This window comes from Schistocerca nitens, chromosome 4 (genome assembly GCF_023898315.1).
Source record: "Schistocerca nitens isolate TAMUIC-IGC-003100 chromosome 4, iqSchNite1.1, whole genome shotgun sequence".
Lineage (NCBI taxonomy): Eukaryota > Metazoa > Arthropoda > Insecta > Orthoptera > Acrididae > Schistocerca > Schistocerca nitens.
In genome coordinates this window covers 466,234,734-466,239,713 of record NC_064617.1, presented here as the reverse complement: position 1 = coordinate 466,239,713, position 4,980 = coordinate 466,234,734, and the positions used below count along the sequence as shown (strand labels likewise).

The following is a 4,980-nucleotide window of genomic DNA, read 5'->3' as shown; positions in this document are numbered from 1 at the left end:
AGTGCTGGAGGGGCAGTAACATTCTAAACTGAATCCTCTGCTCACATTTCCTGTAAATAGTAAGTGGACCCCTCCACCCCCACTCTTGCATAGTGACCATTCAAAAAGAAATCACCTCTCCTTTGGTTAGTATCTAAAAAAAAAAATTCGACAAAAATGCAGCGATTTATTTTCACTTGGATTGTTAACCATTCGTAACTTTCAGAGAAGCGTCATCAGTGGCGAATTTTGAATAACTTTATGTGTTTGCCATGTTAAAATCTGGTTCTTTAGGCAAAACACAGCAGAGTTTACACAGTCTCACCTCACTAACATGTTGAGCAGGGGTAGATGCAAAATAATTCTGAAAATGTGCTTTATTAAGTTTATTAAATGAGGAACTGGGGAAAAGTAAGGTTAGTAGCATACGAAAAAACATATGCTTGGCACAAAATGAAGGTAACGTCCTCACTTGTGTTGTTCCAAAACCCATAGCATTTCTCATTTCACCAGCTATCGATGGCCCTTAAAAATTGCATTCGTTCATCGAAAAAGTCTGTAGTTAGTGGAATAACACTACAGATAATGGAGTTTTGCACAATAACCATATGAAAAAATATTCTCCTCTTTGTGAGCTGTCATTTGCCACAATCTCATTTTGATTCATCTAACCGTTAATGAAATATGAGGAATGTTGTGGATATTTCACTCTGGCAATACCGCTGGTGCACCGCAATCACAAATGAGTGTGCTACATCAGGCCAATTTTCTCGAGATTGTTGATGGATAGAGACCTGCACCCAAGCCTAAAGGAAAATTCAATATGTTAGCTAAATTTTATACATTGCCACCTGTTATGTGATATGCACCAAACACAAAATCATAGGGACCTATATTTTTCATTGCAAACGTTTTCGCAATTTCGCTCGGTTTCTTACTTCCGCGTAGATATCACAATAACAATAATCACTAAGGAAATGATGGGCACGTCATTATGAGCCTCACACATAAAGCTATAAGTAAAGAAAAAATGAGTTTTTTTATCCAATAGTTTCTGTAAATTATTATGAGAAAGATTTCAGGGCGTGCGCCTTCATTTTATCGTAACAGCGCGTCGCTGACTGGCCGATAACGGGCAATATCGGCCAACCTTTCGTACAAACGAATGAACTCGCCCAACGCTTTGGACGAAAATTGGTCACTGCGCATTGGCCACCGTATCCTGCGCGAGCTGTACTCACATACCAGATAGTAGTCCACCTCACTCCTCTGCAAGAAAGTTTTCTGTCGTGCAGCGTACACTATTTGAAACTGCCTACCTAATACCGAGGCACCCAGCGTAAGAGTGGTGTCAACGCAAGAAGGCAGGTGATGGGGCGATGCATAATAACACTGACAGTGAGCTCCACGATGCACAGCCAATTGCGTCGCTCTGCCACCCCTGTAATCAGGGTGTGCTTCGGATCCCACTTAACACATTTTCATATACTTACGTGGATATGGTGTCTGTTCTTTCGGACATGTCCAAAAGAACAGACACCATTGATGACCTACAGCCGTCTAGAACGAAATTAGAATTATATTAATACCTTCAGCCGCTAACAGGCGTTGATGTATATCAACGAGGACAGGTGAAAATGTGTGCCCCGACCGGGAATCCAACCCGGGATCTCCTGCTTACGTGGCAGACGCTCTATCCATCTGAGCCACCGAGGGCACAGAAGGCAGCGCGCCTGTATAGGGTATCTCGCGCACGCCTCCCGCGAGACCCACATTCTCACCTGGTATGTCCACACACTACATTCGTAGTGTCCCACCCCAACACACTCATTACTCGTGGAAGACATTCTTAGCAAGTCCCGTAAGAGTTCGGGGAATGTGTGTGCATCCGCACAGAAGAAGAAGGTCATGGCCGGTATTGCCCTCTTCTTCTGTGCGGAACTTGGTAAGAATGTCTTCCACGTAAGCAGGAGATCCCGGGTTCGATTCCAGGTCGGGGCACACATTTTCACCTGTCCCCGTTGATATATATCAACGCCCTTTAGCAGCTGAAGGTATTAATATAATTCTAATAACACATTTTCATGTCAGTACAGGGAAGTTGAAAGTATTTTGCCGCACTGTGGGTAATGCAACACTAACACAGTAAACATCACCGTCAGAAATGACTGTGTGGTTTGCCGAGCATATAAATTTTTCGAAGGACAGTCAGAAGCAAAAATAGTGATCCAATAAGGTGCTTTCCCAAATAGTTAGTTAACTGGTCATTTAAAAGTTCTATTGATAATCTGAGTGATCTTTTAAGCGAAATGATTTGGAACAAGTCACTTTATGCTACATGTATCCATGATTAGTTTGAACATTAACGACCATATTATTTTTCAGTCTTTCTCATGCAGCTACACTTAAAACCAACCTTTTAGCAGGCTACCAGTTATTAAATAAAAACTCATTTATAGACTAAAAGGAATTCCCCGAAAGAAAAGACTTTAGGTTAAATCTAAGACTTGCTTTGCTACGTGTCAAACATTTTGTGTTATTGAGCAAATGACCAAACATTTTTGTCGATCCATATTGAACTACTGCCTGAGTCACTGGCAGTTTTAATAATCTGTAATAAATGGTATATTCCTTCTAGTGTTGTAAGTATGATCATTATTCTTCTGAAATTTCAACGAATTTCATATGTACTGTGAAGCCACAGTTAAGTTGCCTAAGAGGCACAAGCAAGATGACTGCGGCTCAACACCATATAGTGTTCTTACTGTCTGCTTTTGCCCAATCAACCCTTTGTTTCTAAGTGATGAGGTGCACTGGGAAATCATTACCGAAGATATTATCGAGTTTAAATATGCAAAATATGTCTGAAAGCAGATTAATTTGTTTCCAAGACTGTCAGTTATACAAAGAGCAAAAATAGTTTAACTTAATTTGTTTGAGTAGCTCAGAATATGCTTCTTCCAGTTCAACTTCTCATTAGTGTATAAACCGAAAAATGTGGAGCATTCCACTCTGTTTCCTGACCCCTATTCACATTCTACATCAGTTGGTACTACGACGCTTTCAGTTTCCAAGTGGAAAACCTCTAGAGCTTGTCACGTGGAACAGAGAAATACGTCTCAGTATGATATTTCTCTCTCTGCGTAGAGTGCTTCATGAACCAGCCGTCCCACTTGCACGCCACTCTGTTCGAAGCTGTGCAGTGAGTGAGTCTCGAAATGAGAGCAATGTACAAAGCACTGCACAGCCCCGGACTGTATATGGTCCTAGTATGAAGGGCAAAAAATAAGAGTGTAGATATAGATAGCACAAGACTACAGCATGCGACAGCTGGCATTTCCGTTTGTTCTGCGTGTCCCAGTTGGAGTGTTTCAATACGGCAGCTTTCGTTCACCACGTGTAGGAGAGGAGTGAATAGTTCTATTGTAGCTTTTGAGTATACGAAGTTTAGCGGACATCGGTAATAATCGTCAGCTCTGTATAGGCTTTGAGCCAAACTTCACTAGGAAGCAGATGCTGTGTAGGCAGTTTCATGAAATATTTAAAATGAACATGATGAAGAGCGAAGGGTGAGCGAGATGGGGAATCATCTCTTTAAAATGTCAATCTTGTGAAATTGCTGGGCAAACACGCTGAGGAAAACCCGTCGCTTTACAGAACTCAGCAATGCAGTGCAGATATGTCAGTCTTGTGAATTACAGCGGACCGATGCACACAAGAACGAGAGAAGCTCAGTGCTCATCTCACGCTGATCTATGACACTAATCACCCACATACCGCTCAGCGGACCGCCAGTTTAATGTGGATCTTAGCTCGGAACTATTTGTCCGTTCACCCCACAGTAATTAAAATGTTAGAAAATGTCGCATTCATAAAGCAACAAGAGATGTGGATGAATACCAGCTGATCAGTACCTGGTGTTCATCGGCTGACCGAAACCGGTAGTGAATAAAGGTTTATAAATATGACATCCTTCAAACATTTGCGACCTTTGGAGCACCACCTGCACGAAGGAAACTGTAGTACTTACTTACCCCGTCAGTCCGAAATATTTCGCTATCAGATAAATAAAAAAAAATAGAGAAAAGTTAAAATTGTGGTTTTGTTGCCTCAGGTGTTCTATGTAGGCTCCGCCCTCTACAGTACAACCCGCAGAATGACCCTACAACTATGTAGAACTGTCAGAAAATTCCTCATTCTGGATTTTGTTGAACTCACGCGTCACATTGGCTTAAATAAAGGCTATGCCGTCAAAGCGTTGTCCCTTCATGTGAAGTCCTGCACGTTGTCTTTTTGTCGTAGGTTCGTATTGCAACCCCATGTCTCTTCACCTGTCACGATTTTTTTCCAGAAAGAACTGTCCGATCTTTTCAGTCAATCGAGTAGCGGCAGCTTTCCTCCCGTTATTGTTCTTGTTCGGGATCCAAGGCGTGCGGGACAAAGCTTGCACACAGATTAATCTTCTTCAAAACATTCTGATGGGTATGTTGCACACCTCATTTAGAGATGTTGCTCCATTAAGAATTGTGACACAATAACGTTGACACACTATGGTCACACGTCCGCTACTTAATAAAACTTGCTCATAAATGACTGCTCGAATGCACATTAGCTGTCGTTTACTGTTGTTAGTTCAAGCAGCAACCGTTATTAGTCATCTGACGTCGCTTGTACACTAGGAATAAAATCAGTCTCGCAACATTTTGGACGGACGGTGTAGGTACCAGTGATTTCCAAGTTTTAATCTATTTTAGAAAACGTTCATGGTCAACATTGTCACACTGAAGGAAAGATGCAAAGGCGGCTGCATACTAAACGTCAGTAAGGGACAGACGTCTGTGACATAAGAAAGAGTAATTTGATCCCGTGATATGACAAGCATCACTATTCCGATGGAGTCAACGTTGAAATACAGCTCAACGAGAGTTATATCTGCTCCAGTAAACGACTACACCCATCTGTGTTTTCTTTCTGTTTGCAGAACTAAAAAAGCGTAAGTTC

General features: G+C 41.7%; 1 non-coding gene across 1 annotated transcript; it reads right to left on the bottom strand.

Moving 5' to 3' along the window:
* Positions 1-1,621: 1,621 nt before the first annotated feature.
* On the bottom strand, positions 1,622-1,696 carry Trnat-cgu (transfer RNA threonine (anticodon CGU)). The gene has a single exon. It is a non-coding gene; the product is annotated as a tRNA-Thr (tRNA).
* Positions 1,697-4,980: the final 3,284 nt, after the last annotated feature.